Source organism: Gymnoscopelus braueri, assembly GCF_963280865.1.
Source record: "Gymnoscopelus braueri genome assembly, chromosome: 3".
NCBI classification, from domain to species: domain Eukaryota; kingdom Metazoa; phylum Chordata; class Actinopteri; order Myctophiformes; family Myctophidae; genus Gymnoscopelus; species Gymnoscopelus braueri.
This window is the reverse complement of record NC_137612.1, coordinates 43,541,493-43,558,137: the sequence shown is the minus strand read 5'-3', so window position 1 is coordinate 43,558,137 and position 16,645 is coordinate 43,541,493. Positions and strand designations below refer to the sequence as shown.

The 16,645-nt window shown below is 44.5% G+C and overlaps 3 long non-coding RNA genes across 5 annotated transcripts; 2 read left to right on the top strand and 1 right to left on the bottom strand.

Annotated features, from left to right (window-relative positions):
- Positions 1-5,392: 5,392 nt before the first annotated feature.
- LOC308082072 lies at positions 5,393-6,656 on the bottom strand. 2 transcript variants are annotated; one of them, XR_013932892.1, is made up of 4 exons: positions 6,481-6,656; positions 6,250-6,366; positions 6,039-6,131; positions 5,862-5,935 (listed from the first exon to the last, which is right to left on the bottom strand). It is a non-coding gene; the product is annotated as an uncharacterized lncRNA (long non-coding RNA). The 2 variants fall into 2 exon arrangements; XR_013932891.1 differs by lacking the exons at positions 5,862-5,935; positions 6,039-6,131 and adding an exon at positions 5,393-5,488.
- A 784-nt stretch (positions 6,657-7,440) lies between these two features.
- Positions 7,441-7,937, top strand: LOC308082178. The gene is made up of 3 exons (XR_013932901.1): positions 7,441-7,534; positions 7,635-7,696; positions 7,807-7,937. It is a non-coding gene; the product is annotated as an uncharacterized lncRNA (long non-coding RNA).
- A 5,545-nt stretch (positions 7,938-13,482) lies between these two features.
- LOC308079305 lies at positions 13,483-15,795 on the top strand. Of its 2 annotated transcripts, XR_013932590.1 has the most exons (6): positions 13,483-13,529; positions 13,856-13,933; positions 14,138-14,185; positions 14,331-14,692; positions 14,997-15,092; positions 15,319-15,795. It is a non-coding gene; the product is annotated as an uncharacterized lncRNA (long non-coding RNA). The 2 variants fall into 2 exon arrangements; XR_013932591.1 differs by lacking the exon at positions 13,483-13,529 and having other exon boundaries at positions 13,544-13,933.
- Positions 15,796-16,645: the final 850 nt, after the last annotated feature.

Sequence of the window (16,645 nt, the reverse complement as noted above, 5' to 3'; positions counted from 1 at the left end):
CATAGGGATTGAAAGTTTTTGGCAGCTTTTGCATGCCGTCATAGATTTTCTCCCACCTCCAAAGATTACCTATTTAGCAGTCCACGACCAGCTCTTACTTGTTTTAATGAGGCTACGTCTTTGTTTGATGTTCACAGACTTGGGTAAACGATTTGGAGTAAGTAGGAGCTCAGCATGTAATATCTTTTCACTTTGGAGACCAAAACTTGCTAGGTTTATGAGGGAAAAGGTGATTGCGTGGTTGCCCAGAGATACTCTCAAAAGAATTATGCCTTCCTGTTTCAGTGTAAATTATCCCAAAGCAACATGCATAATAGACTGTACTGAAATATTTGTACAAAGTCCAAAACACTTAAGGAAAAGATCACAAACATACAGCAACTACAAACATCATAACACTTACAAAGTCTTATATTGTATTGCCCCGAATGGCTATGTAATGTTCACATCAAAACTGTTTGGTGGAAGGGCCAGTGACACTTTTATCACAAAGAACTGATTCCTGGTGATCAAATTTTAGCAGACCGTGGGTTCAACATCTCTGATGTATTGCCCCCAGGGGTGACTCTGGCTCTTCCAGCCTTTACTCGCGGCCTCAAAGAACTTCCTGAGCATGAAGTTGTGGCAACACGACGCTTAGCAAATGTCAGAATCCATGTTGAGCGTGCAATTAGAAGGTTCAAATGTTTTAAAATTGTCTGTTATGTTTATGTTATTCCTGGGAGGGTACAGCATGTTGATGACATTGTAAGCATTTGTGCTGGGCTTTGTAATTTGCAACCCAAGTTAATTCAGACTGAGGAAACATCTGATATTGAGGAAGAAGAGGAATGTCATTTGGATGAAGCTGATGAGCAAGATGGAGAAAATATGTGCCGATTACTCCAAAAACAGTTGTATTCATTAAGACTTCATTCTCCATTGTAGCTTTAATATTCAAAAAGCAAATTGAAGCACTAACAAATCTCACTGTCACAGCCTTGAGTTAAATGTACTATTGGTTTCTGAAAAGGAGGGAGATGTTTGTATGAAATGCATCATCTGTGTATTTTAAGACAATATTGTACTTTGTTGTATCACAAACTTTGTCAACTGACCATTTCACTTTGATGAAGTGCATTTACTCATGAATGAAATCATTTGACCCTCATTAGATTCAAATTCAAAAGAGGACTACTTTAGTCCATGTACTTTCATGACTCCATGTGCTATTCTAGTAGCTATTGCTGGTAATAAATACTCAAAGTACACAACCTTCAGGTGGCCGATTTTCTCTGTTATCCACTCTTGGTTGTATGGGACATCTGTGATAATCTTTTCATTTTGGGTCCATACAAGGAACTTGCAATTTGTTTTGTTAGCACAATGCATTGCTAGCTGTACCTGGTAATAGAACCCTAATCCTGATGCTGTTTCCCTCAGAATATATTGTCCATTAATATGCCTTACATCATATTTGTTTGACTCAATCATTTTTAGCAGACTGCCATTGTGTGCCTCAAGTTTTTTCTCTGTAGGACATTTAATCTCAAGGATGGTATCTGCATCTATGATACCATCGAGGCTGGCACCAAGCCAATTTTCTTCCTCGTGCACAATAAGACCTGTAGTCTCCACCGTCAGTCCTGTGGTCTCCTCAAACCATTTTCTAGCCAAAGGCTCTGATGTCTGACCATGTCTTGAGGCTGCATTACCAGCAAAGGTGCCATTCAGTTTCCGTTCCACCCAGTTTTGTGGGTTTACCTTTTTGGGCACTTCAGATGCCTCACTACTGGTAATTCTAATTTTCCTTTGATCTAGCCAAAATTTACTATTCTGGCCCTTTGTTTCTGTGGCTATTCTCTCCCTCTCATCTTTCCCACATACCACATATCTTTCAAAAACAGAGTTACAGAGTGTACATATGTGTTCAGCACATTGTTTATGACATGTAGGCAGTTCATTAACAGTTGCTTTCTTTTGTGGCTGTGCAGTCAACACATTATGCAAAATGGTACCCGGTATATTGGCTAGGCCAGCCATCTCAGGGGATGAAAAGTGCTGAATGACGTCTGCAGCTGTCTGAAATGCCGTAGCTGTGACTTTCATATTTTTTCGAGGTACCTGGTCTGGCCCTCGTATGTTCTCCACTGTGTCAGGCACCACATTTTCACAGGTGGATTTATTCCAGGCACAAGCCTCATCAGTGCATGCTGTGCCTGTGAATTCCTGACTGGCAGCATCTTTCACTTTGTACAGTATTCCAGCTGAATGACTGCAGCTCCTCCCTCGGTTGGCCATGCAGTCACAGCTCACATCTACAACTGTGCCATCCCTCCTCTGCAGAGTTACTTCAACATGATGATAATGTTTTATGTCCTGTGAGTAACGCACAGGTCCTTTCAGAATGATGTGCTCATCATCTGGTAGAATGTGGAGTATCTGGCCAACCCATCCGGAGCTCAGGTAATTTTGACCCTCTATCAGGGACCTGTAGTTGGCATTTTGTTGCTCATCACATGCCAGGTGATGAATGAAATATTCTTGAATACCTATCAAAATAATAAAAAATATTCGTTTTTCAAATAGGGTTAATACCACTGATCTGTAATGATTGTGAAATGCAAATATTAACTAGACGGTATAGTCCTTAAGAGCAGTGGTGGAAAGTATTTAAGTACATTTACTCAAGTACTGTACTTAAGTACAATTTAGAGGATTTTTTACTTTACTTCTACTCTATCTTAGAGGCAAATATTATACTTTTACTCCTCTACAATTATTTGAAAACTTTAGTTGCTTCGTAGATTGGGATTATTATTACAAAACATACATTAACCCTATTTAAACTTCGGCTAAATAGCCGATCTACAAGCTCACAATGCATTGTGAGCTTGTAGATCTATTTTCAAAAGATTTTTTATACATTTGAAAACTTGTGAAATAGTTATGCAAATACTTCTGCATAATGAGTACTTTTCTACTTTTGGTACATTTTTATACCAATACTTTTGTATTTTTACTCAATTAGATTTAGAATTCCGGACTTGTACTTGTAACAGAGTATTTCTACATTGCAGTATTGATACTTTTACTTAAGTATAAAATGTGAGTACTTTTTCCACCACTGCTTAAGAGTTGCATTTGATAATCTTGCTAGCTAACAAACAAACAGAAATTAAACACTGGCAGACCTAACGTTGCTATTTTTTTTGGCAAAGAGATATGGGGTAGGAAAAATAGCCTACTGTTGTAACCGAGGTCCGTTTTGTCTACTAAGAATTTTAAGTGGTTAATATCATGATTGTCATCATTGAATTACCTTTATCAGTAACTCTGGGCCACTGTCTAACGTCGTCAATCCAGGTACTCATGCTGTTAGTCACTGGCTGTCAGTTTGGTGACTTTGATTTTCCCAACCAAGTTAGTGTTAGTTAGTAATAAACCAAGCAGCAGGTAAAGTAACGTCAACAGACGGACTGACACGCAGCAGCTGACTGAGCTGACCGGCGCCCCCTACAGGGCAGGGGGCGCCGACAACTTGAGGCACACAATGGCAGTCTTCTAAAAATGATTGAGTCAAACAAATATGATGTAAGGCATATTAATAGACAATATATTCTGAGGGAAACAGCATCAGGATTAGGGTTCTATTACCAGGTACAGCTAGCAATGCATTGTGCTAACAAAACAAAGTGCAAGTTCCTTGTATGGACTCAAATGAAAAGATTATCACAGATGTCCCATACACCCAAGAGTGGATAACAGAGAAAATTGGCCACCTGAAGGTTGTGTACTTTGAGTATTTATTACCAGCAATAGCTACTAGAATAGCACATGGAGTCATGAAAGTACATGGACTAAAGTAGTCCTCTTTTGAATTTGAATCTAATGAGGGTCAAATGATTTCAATCATAATGAAATGCACTTCATAAAAGGGAAATGGTCAGTTGACAAAGTTTGTGATATATAACAAAGTACAATATTGTCTTAAAATACACAGATGATGCATTTCATACAAACATCTCCCTCCTTTTCAGAAACAAATAGTAAATTTAACTCAAAGCTGTGACAAAGTTGCAAAGGGAGATTTGTTAGTGCTTCAATTTGCTTTTTGATTATCTTGCTCATCAGCTTCATCCAAATGACATTCCTCTTCTTCCTCAATATCAGATGTTTCCTCGGTTTCAGTCTGAATTAACTTGGGTTGCAAATTACAAAGCCCAGCACAAATACTTACAATGTCATCATGTTTTACCCTCCCAGGAATCACATAACTGACAATTTTAAAACATTTGAACCTTCTAATTGCACGCTCGACATGGATTCTGACATTTGCTAAGCGTCTTGTTCCCACAACTTCATGCTCAGGAAGTTCTTTGAGGCCGCGAGTAAAGGCTGGAAGAGCCAGAGTCACCCCTGGGGGCAATGCATCAGAGATGCTGAACCCACGGTCTGCTAAAATTTGATCACCAGGAGTTCCAGAAGCCCACTGTTCTTTGTGATAAAAGTGTCACTGGCCCTTCCACCAAACAGTTTTGATGTGAACATAACATAACCATTCGGGGCAATGCAATATAAGACTTTGTAAGTGTTATGATGTTTGTAGTTGCTGTATGTTTGTGATCTTTTCCTTAAGTGTTTTGGCCTTTGTACAAATATTTCTGTACAGTCTATTATGCATGTTGCTTTGGGATAATTTACACTGAAACAGGAAGGCATTATTCTTTTGAGAGTATCTCTGGGCAACCACGCAATCACCTTTTCCCTCATAAACCTAGCAAGTTTTGGTCTCCAAAGTGAAAAGATGTTACATGCTGAGCTCCTGCTTACTCCAAATCGTTTACCCAAGTCTGTGAACATCAAACAAAGACGTAGCCTCATTAAAACAAGTAAGAGCTGGTCGTGGACTGCTAAATAGGTAATCTTTGGAGGTGGGAGAAAATCTATGACGGCATGCAAAAGCTGCCAAAAACTTTCAATCCCTATGCCTGTGTAAAATTTTGAATCTTTGTCATCCAGGTCATATGCTGACAATGATGGTGTAGGATCAGTTTGTGTTGCCCTGTTGCGCCTTGTCTTGGTAGTTGAGTAGTTGTGCTCAGTAGGCCTATCGGGCCACTGGGTGCCGATGTCACGCTTCACAGCCAGAGGCATGACATTTTCCACATTGGATGTGGTGTCTTCGGGTGCTGATGTTGTGTCTTCAGGTGCTGCTCTTAATGTGTTGCTGCTTAATGGCTGAGGGCATCTTCTCTTAGGGGGGGCTGTACCAGACTGCATTCTCCCCTATGAAAACAAAAGAAAAACAAACAGTGCTTACATTTTTTTACTTATTTTCTAAATAAATTAAACAACATGTTGAACCAAAAACAATCATTTTGAAGGGGAAAAAGATCTAACGTATGTGATAGACATTTTCCACATTGGATGTGGTGGCTTCAGGTGCTGCTCTTAATGGCTGAGGGCATCTTATCTTAGGGGGCGCTGTACCAGACTGCATTCTCCCCTATGAAAACAAAAGAAAAATAGCTTACATTTTTTTTACTTATTTTCAAAATAAATTAAACAACATGTTGAACGAAAAACAATCCTTTTGAAGGGGAAAAAGATCTAACGTACGTGATAGACATTTTCCACATTGGATGTGGTGGCTTCAGGTACTGCTCTTAATGGCTGAGGGCATCTTATCCTAGGGGGCGCTGTACCAGACTGTAGTCTCCCCTATGAAAACAAAAGAAACTGTGCTTATATTTTTTTATTTACTTTCAAAATAAATTAAACAACACGTTGAACCAAAAACAATCAAATTGAAGGGGGAAAATATCTAACGTACGTGATAGACATTTTCCACATTGGATGTGGTGGCTTCAGGTACTGCTCTTAATGGCTGAGGGCATCTTATCCTAGGGGGCGCTGTACCAGACTGCATTCTCCCCTATGAAAACAAAAAAAACTGTGCTTAATTTTTTTTATTTACTTTCAAAATAAATTAAACAAGACGTCGAACCAAAAACAATCAAATTGAAGGGGAAAAAGATCTAACGTACGTGATAGACATTTTCCACATTGGATGAAGTGGCTTCAGGTGCTGCTCTTAATGGCTGAGGGCATCTTCTCTTAGTGGGGGCTGTACCAGACTGCATTCTCCCCTATGAAAACAAAAGAAAAAGAAACAATGCTTAATTTTTTTTACATATTTTCTAAATAAATTAAACAACATGTTGAACCAAAAACAATCATTTTGAAGGGGAAAAAGATCTAACGTACTTGATCGACATTTTCCACATTGGATGTGGTGTCTGCAGGTGCTGCTCTTAATGTGTTGCTGCTTAATGGCTGAAGGCATCTTCTCTTAGGGGGGGCTTTACCAGACTGCATTCTCCCCTATGAAAACAAAAGAAAAAGAAACAGTGCTACATTTATTTTTATTTTTTCAAAATAAATTAAACATGTTGAACCAAAAACAATCAATTTGAAGGGGAAAAAGATCTAACGTACGTGATATTTATATCCTAGTTGCAAAACTGGATATGGGTGTTCTTTTGTTGGCCTACCATCCGGGAAGTGTACTCCACACACCTTGAGATGGAATAAAGAAAAGATTAATAGTAAATACTGGTACCACATATAACTCAACAATACATAAACTATTGTCCACTAAATGGTTTCATGTCATAGACATTGCTTTCATAGGAAGTTCATCAACATTCAGCCACTGTTGTGACTGAGTCAACAGTCACTCTGTTCATTTGGTTCCATTTACACCCTGACAGAGTTGTGTTACATAAGTGGCTGAATACAACATAAAAACAGTAGTGTTTGTGTTCATTAGACTGCCATAGTTTGACCAAATAAGGTACCATTTAATCACAATAACGCCACAGGTGGTTTATTTTTGCACACACAAGAGCAGCAGCTTAGCATACTACTAACAATGATGTTATTAACGACAGCTGAACTTAGATAAGATAACATGGTTCACCCATGTAGCTCTGGTCCATAGCGTTAGAAGGAGTTCTCCTTAACGCCATGGTACTTTCGAGCCGCTGCCCGCATACCAACGGGAGCGCAGGCTGCTCAGCCTCTCGTCTCGAGTAATAAAAAATGCACTTTATCTACTCACCAAAACAAAGACGGTTTTAAGATGTTGAAAACAGGTTTGTGCTATCGCGGGTGTTCGGGCAAAGGCTAGAAGGGCCCATAGCGTTAAGGAGAACTCCTTCTGACGCTGTGGGCCAGAGCTAGGGCTACTTAGCAGCTGCTGCATGCTAACATTAAGAGTGAGTAACTAACCAAAAGTTTCCAAAACTTACCACGCTGTTCTTTGTGGGAACAAAGTCCTTTAAGGTCCCCCTATACCATATATATACCATATCTAGTTATGGATGAACACCGGTAGATCCTCGTTGGAAGAATGTGAACTGACCCGCTCTCTCTCTTTATCTGTCTGTGTCATAGGATGAACTCTGACGAATCCTCGATTGACGGAACTCCTACTTTGTACCCAAAGTGATCCGCAGTGGGACCTTTTATGAAAAGCAGCTGGACAAAGGTAATTACTGTTTCTGACGAGTATCTCAGAGAGTATCTCATGAAAGTATACGCTTGTTTAAATAACTGGCTGCTGTAAATTAATGTTTTTAACATTGCAGCACGCCTGACATGTCTCCATCACATGAAGTTAGGACCTACAGGCTATGCTCACATCCTTGAGGTAAGAAATGTACATATATGGCAATTTTCATATTTGACTATAAGATTCCGAATGCAACGCATGATTTTTTTGTGATAATGTTTTGTTTTTTCTGTTTGTGTTTGTGTCAGTCTGCAGAAGACCCCAACACCTTTCTTCAGGCGAGACCACTCCACTCAGCCCTGCCGTGATTGTCTGTGAAACCATCTGCACATGCCATTGGAGCCATGCCTGTGTTGACCTTCCCAAAAGAGGACACCTATGTCAGCATGATGTATCTCATGGCGTGATTACACCGTTCACCTCACATACCCCAAGTGGAACAAGACCAAACGCCACCAGTTCAGTTCCTCGATGTTGCTGTAATACGGTTAGTTGATTACTCAGGTTAGTCACCAACAGAGCTTGGTACTGCTTTATTACCGCCAAGACGTCTTGGTAACAATTATTCTTGAACTGATGGACCCTGTGAAGTAAGGATCAGTTATGCCTCTCCTTCAGAGCACTTTATATATACGTTGTATTGTCACTCTGGATTCCAGTTTGGGGTCTTTTGTTTAAAATGTATTCTTTTTTCGGGTCTTAATTGAAAATGGACATACAAGGATCATTCAAAGTGCACTTATATATATATATTTATTTTGTAAGAATAGACATTTTACTTTGTGCTGTAGTTTTTTTTTGTTTCACGTGTGTTTTCATATTTTGTCAAATATATTTATTTTGTTTAAGGATTTTGTTTCAAATGTTTTTAGAATTGAATGTTTCCAGTTGAGTGTCCAGACTTGAGTGTCTGCTGTGTAAACTGTGAAGTCCTCCCCCTGCCCAACTTTGCAGTGGTTCTCAAACTTATTCTAGTCCAGGATCCCCAAATTAATATTTGGCTTTGGACCACCATCTGAAAATAATATGTGCCAGCTAGGGCGTCCCCATACACGATTTGGGTTGATAAAATTATATCAGTAGTAAAGTAGTTAAAGTAGTAAAACTGTCATTGAGGCTATGCCAACAAAAGTTCATGAGGACCCCCTCAAATCCCCTCAAGGACTCCTGGGGGTCCCTGCGTGGACCCCACTTGGTCCAAGTAAATGTCTTTACTTGTGACTTTGTAAAATGTCAGATAAGTGTTAGTCTATCTACATTTGGCTGTACATTTTCTATTTGACAGACTACAAACTAATGTTACATTTCATGTCTCTCCAGCCTTCTGCTCAATGGTCTGTGTAAAATTGACTAACTCGGTTTGTGGGGTAATAATACTCAGGCATCAGGATACCCTTCAAAGTATGACCAGTGGACCAGATGGATATATAAAAATACTTAAGTATTTATTTAGCATAACAGTACAAGCAATATGGCATTGATGGAGCATGGACGTGGTAAATCAGTTGGTGATGATAATGATGATTTTAAACTATAATAGAAACAAACAAGGGAAACCAATCAAACAAAGTACACAACAATAAACTTAAGCAAGGTAACTTAACAAGTGATAAACCATAACAATGATAAGTCTGTACTTACTCAAATAATGCATCGGAAAGAAACTCAGGAAACAAACATAAATTAAAGTATAACAGGAACTCAGCACCAAACGCTCCAACCCACTACATTTCCCTCTCTAGCTGCAGTGAAGTGGGTGCCTTTTAAAGGGCCCACTGCAATTAGGTGCTAATTGTAATCACAATCAGGTGTGCAGTGTGATTACCCAGTCTATAGCTCCTCCCACCTGGGACTGAGCAGGAGGGGATTTTCTACAGCCGCCCCGTCAAATATAGTATTTGATAATAAACAAAATGCCCTTGTCCTCAATGTCATTTCGGGGCTGGCTACACCCAGGAAGGGAAAAGTCTGTCCTCAGCCGCCCCATGAGGTGCACACGACCCCAGGCAGGGCGGAAGGGTGGCGTGAGTCTGCTGGTTGGCCTGAGGGTTGGGGCCACTCAGGCGGCCGCAATTGTTTTGGAAGGGGGTCTGGAGGGTGACCAGGAGGGTGGAACCACGCAGAGGCCCACTGACGTTGGCGGGGCCACTTCAGGTGAAGGTCTGGGGGCCGACCAAGGGGGTGGAGCCAGTCAAGGGGTGGATGTCGGGGGAGCCACTTTGGAGGGTCTGGGGGAGGCGCTGGACAGGCCTGGACTCGAGCAGGGTGCGCTTGGGTGTGCGGCGCTGGTGATGGAGGCCTGGGTGATGGAGGCCTGGGTGGTGGCACCGGCTGGAGAGGAGGCCCGGATGATGGCACCGGCTGGGGAGGAGGCCCGGGTGCTGGCGAAGACTGGGGAGGAGGCCCGGGTGCTGGCGAAGACTGGGGAGGAGGCCCGGGTGCTGGCGAAGACTGGGGAGGAGGCCCGGGTGCTGGCGAAGACTGGGGAGGAGGCCCGGGTGCTGGCGAAGACTGGGGAGGAGGCCCGGATGCTGGCGAAGACTGGAGAGGAGGCCCGAGTGCTGGCGAAGACTGGAGAGGAGGCCCGGATGCTGGCGAAGACTGGGGAGGAGGCCCGGGTGTTGGCGAAGACTGGGGAGGAGGCCCGGGTGCTGGCGAAGACTGGGGAGGAGGCCCGGGTGCTGGCGAAGACTGGAGAGGAGGCCCGGGTGCTGGCGAAGACTGGAGAGGAGGCCCGGGTGCTGGCGAGGACTGGGGAGGAGGCCCGGGTGCTGGTGAGGACTGGGGAGGAGGCCCGGGTGCTGGCAAAGACTGGGGAGGAGGCCCGGGTGCTGGCGAAGACTGGGGAGGAGGCCCGGGTGCTGGCGAAGACTGGAGAGGAGGCCCGGGTGCTGGCGAGGACTGGGGAGGAGGCCCGGGTGCTGGCGAGGACTGGGGAGGAGGCCCGGGTGCTGGCAAAGACTGGGGAGGAGGCCCGGGTGCTGGCGAAGACTGGAGAGGAGGAAGAGCTTGAGGCACCACTTGAGGAGAAGGCGCAGGAGTCGCCTGGAGGTGGGCCGGAAGTTGCTGGCCCGCAAGCTGGACCGGGAGGTGCTGGGCTGCGTACTGGACCGGAAGGTGCTGGGCTGCGTACTGGACCGGAAGTTGCTGGGCTGCGTACTGGACCGGAAGTTGCTGGGCTGCGTACTGGACCGGAAGTTGCTGGGCTGCGTACTGGACCGGAAGTTGCTGGGCTGCGTACTGGACCGTAAGGTGCTGGACTGCGTACTGGACCGGAAGGTGCTGGGCTGCGTACGGCTGGGCTTGAGGCTGGGCTGCGTACGGCTGGGCCTGGTACTGTGGTGCTTCGTATTGCTGGGCCTGAGGTTGGAGTTGGTATGGTGGGCCGGAGGTTGGAGCTGGTATTGCTGGGCAGAAGGTTGGACCTGGTACTGCTGGGCAGAAGGTTGGACCTGGTACTGCTTGGCAGAAGGTTGGACCTGGTACTGCTGGGCAAAAGGTTGGAGCTGGTACTGCTGGGCCGAGGGTTGGAGTTGGTACTGCTGGGCCGGAGGTTGGAGTTGGTACTGCTGGGCCGAGGGTTGGAGTTGGTACTGCTGGGCCTGAGGTTGGAGTTGGTACTGCTGGGCCGGAGGTTGGAGCTGGTACTGCTGGGCAGAAGGTTGGACCTGGTACTGCTGGGGAGGAGGCCCGGGTGCTGGCGAAGACTGGGGAGGAGGCCCGGGTGCTGGCGAAGACTGGAGAGGAGGCCCGGGTGCTGGCGAGGACTGGGGAGGAGGCCCGGGTGCTGGCGAGGACTGGGGAGGAGGCCCGGGTGCTGGCAAAGACTGGGGAGGAGGCCCGGGTGCTGGCGAAGACTGGAGAGGAGGAAGAGCTTGAGGCACCACTTAAGGAGAAGGCGCAGGAGTCGCCTGGAGGTGGGCCGGAAGTTGCTGGCCCGCAAGCTGGACCGGGAGGTGCTGGGCTGCGTACTGGACCGGAAGGTGCTGGGCTGCGTACTGGACCGGAAGTTGCTGGGCTGCGTACTGGACCGGAAGTTGCTGGGCTGCGTACTGGACCGGAAGTTGCTGGGCTGCGTACTGGACCGTAAGGTGCTGGACTGCGTACTGGACCGGAAGGTGCTGGGCTGCGTACGGCTGGGCTTGAGGCTGGGCTGCGTACGGCTGGGCCTGGTACTGTGGTGCTTCGTATTGCTGGGCCTGAGGTTGGAGTTGGTATGGTGGGCCGGAGGTTGGAGCTGGTATTGCTGGGCAGAAGGTTGGACCTGGTACTGCTGGGCAGAAGGTTGGACCTGGTACTGCTTGGCAGAAGGTTGGACCTGGTACTGCTGGGCAAAAGGTTGGAGCTGGTACTGCTGGGCCGAGGGTTGGAGTTGGTACTGCTGGGCCGGAGGTTGGAGTTGGTACTGCTGGGCCGAGGGTTGGAGTTGGTACTGCTGGGCCTGAGGTTGGAGTTGGTACTGCTGGGCCGGAGGTTGGAGCTGGTACTGCTGGGCAGAAGGTTGGACCTGGTACTGCTGGGCAGAAGGTTGGACCTGGTACTGCTGGGCAGGAGGTTGGACCTGGTACTGCTGGGCCGAAGGTTGGAGCTGGTACTGCTGGGCCGAAGGTTGGAGCTGGTACTGCTGGGCCGAAGGTTGAAGCTGATAGGTGTACTGCTGGGAGGTGTACTGCTGGGGGGTTGGTGCAGTAGCAGCAAGTCTGCCATCATGTTCACTGACCCCATGACTCTGTGGCTGGGAGCAGCCATTAGCCATAGTAGCCTGGGCTATAGGATAGCCAGGTGCTGGCTGTGCATACAAGGTTTGGTATTGGGAGCTCCAGTACTGTTGCCATAAACTTTGCCATACTGTTTCCATCTGGTCAGTTTTAATATTTCTGGTCTATGCCTGATGGCCAAATATCCCGGTTTCGAAGGACCATGTAAAATTGACTAACTCGGTTTGTGGGGTAAAAATCACACCCTGTGTGAAGTGGGCGGTGTCTTGCTAGCTAATCACGATACTGAATGGAGTCAACCAATCATGTACAAAAGATAAATACATTTATTGAAACACTCTTTATGATGGACGAAACCATAACGTGAAAAAAACCAAAGTTTGGTTTTTTTCACGTTATGGTTTCTTATATAGGGCTATGCACATGTGTCATGTGACACTGGCCAATCACAGTCCTGAATAGACTGTGATTGGCCAATCACCACGCAGGATAATTCTACAAATTTCCTGGGCCCAGATCACAGCGCAGGGAAATGTACATTTTTCCAAATCTCACTTATAGGGGCGGTTTCACCGCCCAATAATACTCAGGCATCAGGATACCCTTCAAAGTATGACCAGTGGACCAGATGGATATATAAAAATACTTAAGTATTTATTTAGCATAACAGTACAAGCAATATGGCATTGATGGAGCATGGACGTGGTAAATCAGTTGGTGATGATAATGATGATTTTAAACTATAATAGAAACAAACAAGGGAAACCAATCAAACAAAGTACACAACAATAAACTTAAGCAAGGTAACTTAACAAGTGATAAACCATAACAATGATAAGTCTGTACTTACTCAAATAATGCATCGGAAAGAAACTCAGGAAACAAACATAAATTAAAGTATAACAGGAACTCAGCACCAAACGCTCCAACCCACTACATTGCCCTCTCTAGCTGCAGCGAAGTGGGTGCCTTTTAAAGGGCCCACTGCAATTAGGTGCTAATTGTAATCACAATCAGGTGTGCAGTGTGATTACCCAGTCTATAGCTCCTCCCACCTGGGACTGAGCAGGAGGGGATTTTCTACAGTCTGCACCACAGCTAGCAAGCCCTAAGGCCATCTTTTTGCCGATCTTTGACAGACTACAAACTAATGTTACTTTTCTATGTTTCTCCAGCCTTCTGATCAATATTCTGCCCAGCCTAGCCGGCCCCAACGAGCCTTTCCCTAGGTCCTCTGCCCAGCTCTTGACACGGTAAAATGTTTTCAAACATTTAATGTCTACATTTAAGTTGCGACTTTGTAACATTTCAAATATACTGTAAGTGTTGGTTCACTAGTAGTAAGAGACCACACCTTCTGCTCAAGTTTAACATTATTGCAGGGCAAAGCTGTGGATGAAGAGGTTTGTTGGGGAGGAGGGGGGAATTAATTTGAGTCAACTGATCACGGGTGTATTTATACTGTGGTGAATGTTATGTGATGAACACAACACTGCATTGAACACAACTTCATTTAGTAAATGTATTTGTACTGATCTTTGACAGACTACAAACTAATGTTATTTTTCTGTCTCTCCAGCCTTATGACCCATTTAACTATGGTCTACAGCAATGCCCTCCGGCCTCCTCTACACAGGCCTGCCGACCTGTTGAAGAGGTATGTTTTCTTTAGATTGAATTTATTTGTGACTTGTATTACATTCCACATTACTTTTGATTGGTCTATCTAAAATCCACAATGCATTGCATAAAGGCATAGCTATTTTTTAAAGATCTTTGACAGACTACAAACTAAGGTTACTTTTCTATGTAACCTATGTAACCTCTGCAACCTTGTGATACCTTTTACCCCGATCTACAGCCATACCCTCCAGCCTCTTCTACACAGGCCTGCCGACCTGTTGATGAGGTATGTTTTCTTTAGATTTAACCCATTTAGACCTACAAGCTCGTAGCACAGCACTCGGTGCTGCGCTATGAGGTTGTATAGTAGCCTATAGTTTTGATGATTTTTGACCAAGTACAATTAAGGGCCTTTTCTCTTTTCTGCACAGCCGTATGCAGCTACATATATGGACTTGGATCAGTGGAACCAAGAAACACCCAGTGTACTGCAACCTCCATCTCCGTCCGGTGACGCTCCAGTAGAAGTTGTGGTTCCTCAGCTAAGTGTCAGCAGACTTGGCACTGTTGTCCTTCAAATTCAGGATTCATAGATGAGTTTTGCATTCTACTTTTTTTTTTTAAACTTTTCTTTACAGTTTTGACGTGCTTTCAATCTTTCTAGGTCAACCAAATCCATCTGACCAGAGCATACCAGAGGGTCAAGGGTGGCAGCCTTGCGACTCTTGTGGGGATGAGGTGGAGAAGCTCCAGCTCCAGTTGAGGAGGATAACCACTGTGCTCTCCAGTATCAGTAAGTTTTATTGCCTGTAATGTTGCAGTTTTCACTTGTCTGCTAATTTCTTTGTCTCACTTGAAACTTTACTTTATCCTGTACCTCTTTTGTGAGTTCTCTGACATGACTGGAAAACATTGGTATCCCAAAATAAAACTGTTTTCTGTTTACTGAAGAGCTGGGGAGATCCACCCCTGCTACTGAACAAATACTCATCAATGACGGCTATCAGAATATACTGTAGAGCTATATAGAACAGTACTCAATCTTATTGTTTTACAAATACACTCAGTAGACTCAGATTTTTTTGTCTTTGTTCTAGGCTCTGAGCAACTAGACGCACTGAAGGGCTTTATCACCCTGGTCGGTGACCTAGAGTCTGGAGTGTCCAGTCTCGGGCAGCAGGAGCTATATCCAGGTATGGATGTATACGTTTGCCATACATTTCACACTGAACCTGACGTTCTTGGTAGCGAGTGATCCGTGTTGTGAGCTGCAACTAGATAGTGAAGTTTTCAGAAGGTCACAGTTGTCTGTTTTCATGGTGCACTGAGCGCAGAAAGGGGTCAATGTAGCTGAGCCTTACAAGTGCAAAACTGATGTCTTAAAATGCAGTTTGTTAATTGCTCGCTCTCTATTCACAGGCTGTGGACAGATGATTTCATCTGTGCAGCTGGCAGCCATACACCAGCGTGCCAGGAAGGACTGCAAGAGGCTATTCCACGCCTTGTTCGAGGTGTTCTTCACCCATGAGGAGTGCCGCAATGCCGTCGTATACGGAAAGCATGGTGTCATCCCAGAGGGGAAGAATAAACTGGATGAGGCGAAGAGGGATGTACTGTTCAGTAAGTATTTGTCACACCACTAGTTCCTCAGAGTAGTGTTATAGATGGCCAGTCAGTGGAGTTGGTAACCACTTATAGATATCTTGGGACCATAATCGACAATCGTCTGAAATTCGATTCCAATACTGAAATTGTTTGCAAGAAAGGCCAGCAGTGCCTTTTCTGTTTAAGGAAGTTAGCCACGTTTCAGGTAAACAAATCAATGATATAGAGCCTTCATTGAATCTGTCATCTACTTTGCTGCCATTTGCTGGTATTGTAATCTAGGTATTAGACAGAAAATACTAGAAAAGATTGTGGGGGGTATCTTGTGACAATGTATACACATGTCTGTCTTACTGTATTGTGTTTTTAGGGCTTTTATTATCTGCTGTAAAAGGCCCAGCTTGGGACATATAAATATACTTGATCCTTGACAAATCTTGGTTTTGTAAATTATATTCTCAATTTATGATGTCACCAATACATTATCATTGGGGAATTTGGCTGCCTTTGTGCAGTAAAGAAATGCAGGTTTCAACATGTTGCGCTGGTGGGACGTACAGTACACTCTGAACCAGGTTGGCCTCGTCTGTGGCTATGCTGTGCTCAGTCTGTAGAGAGTCATATAGTCTTTACAATGTATATATTTAACCAGGGGAAACCCATGTTGACTGACTTGTGTCATGTCATCTTCTCTGTCTGCAGACTACGTCTTGCGGTGTTCCTCTGGCATCATGGACAAATGTTTTCACTGCAGAGGGCTTGAAGAAAGCCATGACCAATAAGTGCCGAAGCCGTGCTGCAAAGGACTAGGTACCCCAGTGTTTTTGGCAGCAGAACTACTGTTTTGGTTGTGGCAATATGTTAAAGATGATGCACTTTTGCACTTAAAGGACCACTTTTCAACCTGCTTTCATAAAATTGGTCCTCACTAATGTTCATGATAAAATACTACCCTTTTTTTCCTACTCGGTCTGTCTCATAGGAGGGCTGTGGGCAGTTCAGAAACCTGTCCACCAGTGACATCATCAATTCACGATAATACAAATCTAAATACGGTTAAAAAATATCTTGTTTAATTAAAAAAAAATGCCAAACGATGATGTCACTGGTGGATGGGTTTCTGAACTACCCAAAGCCCTCC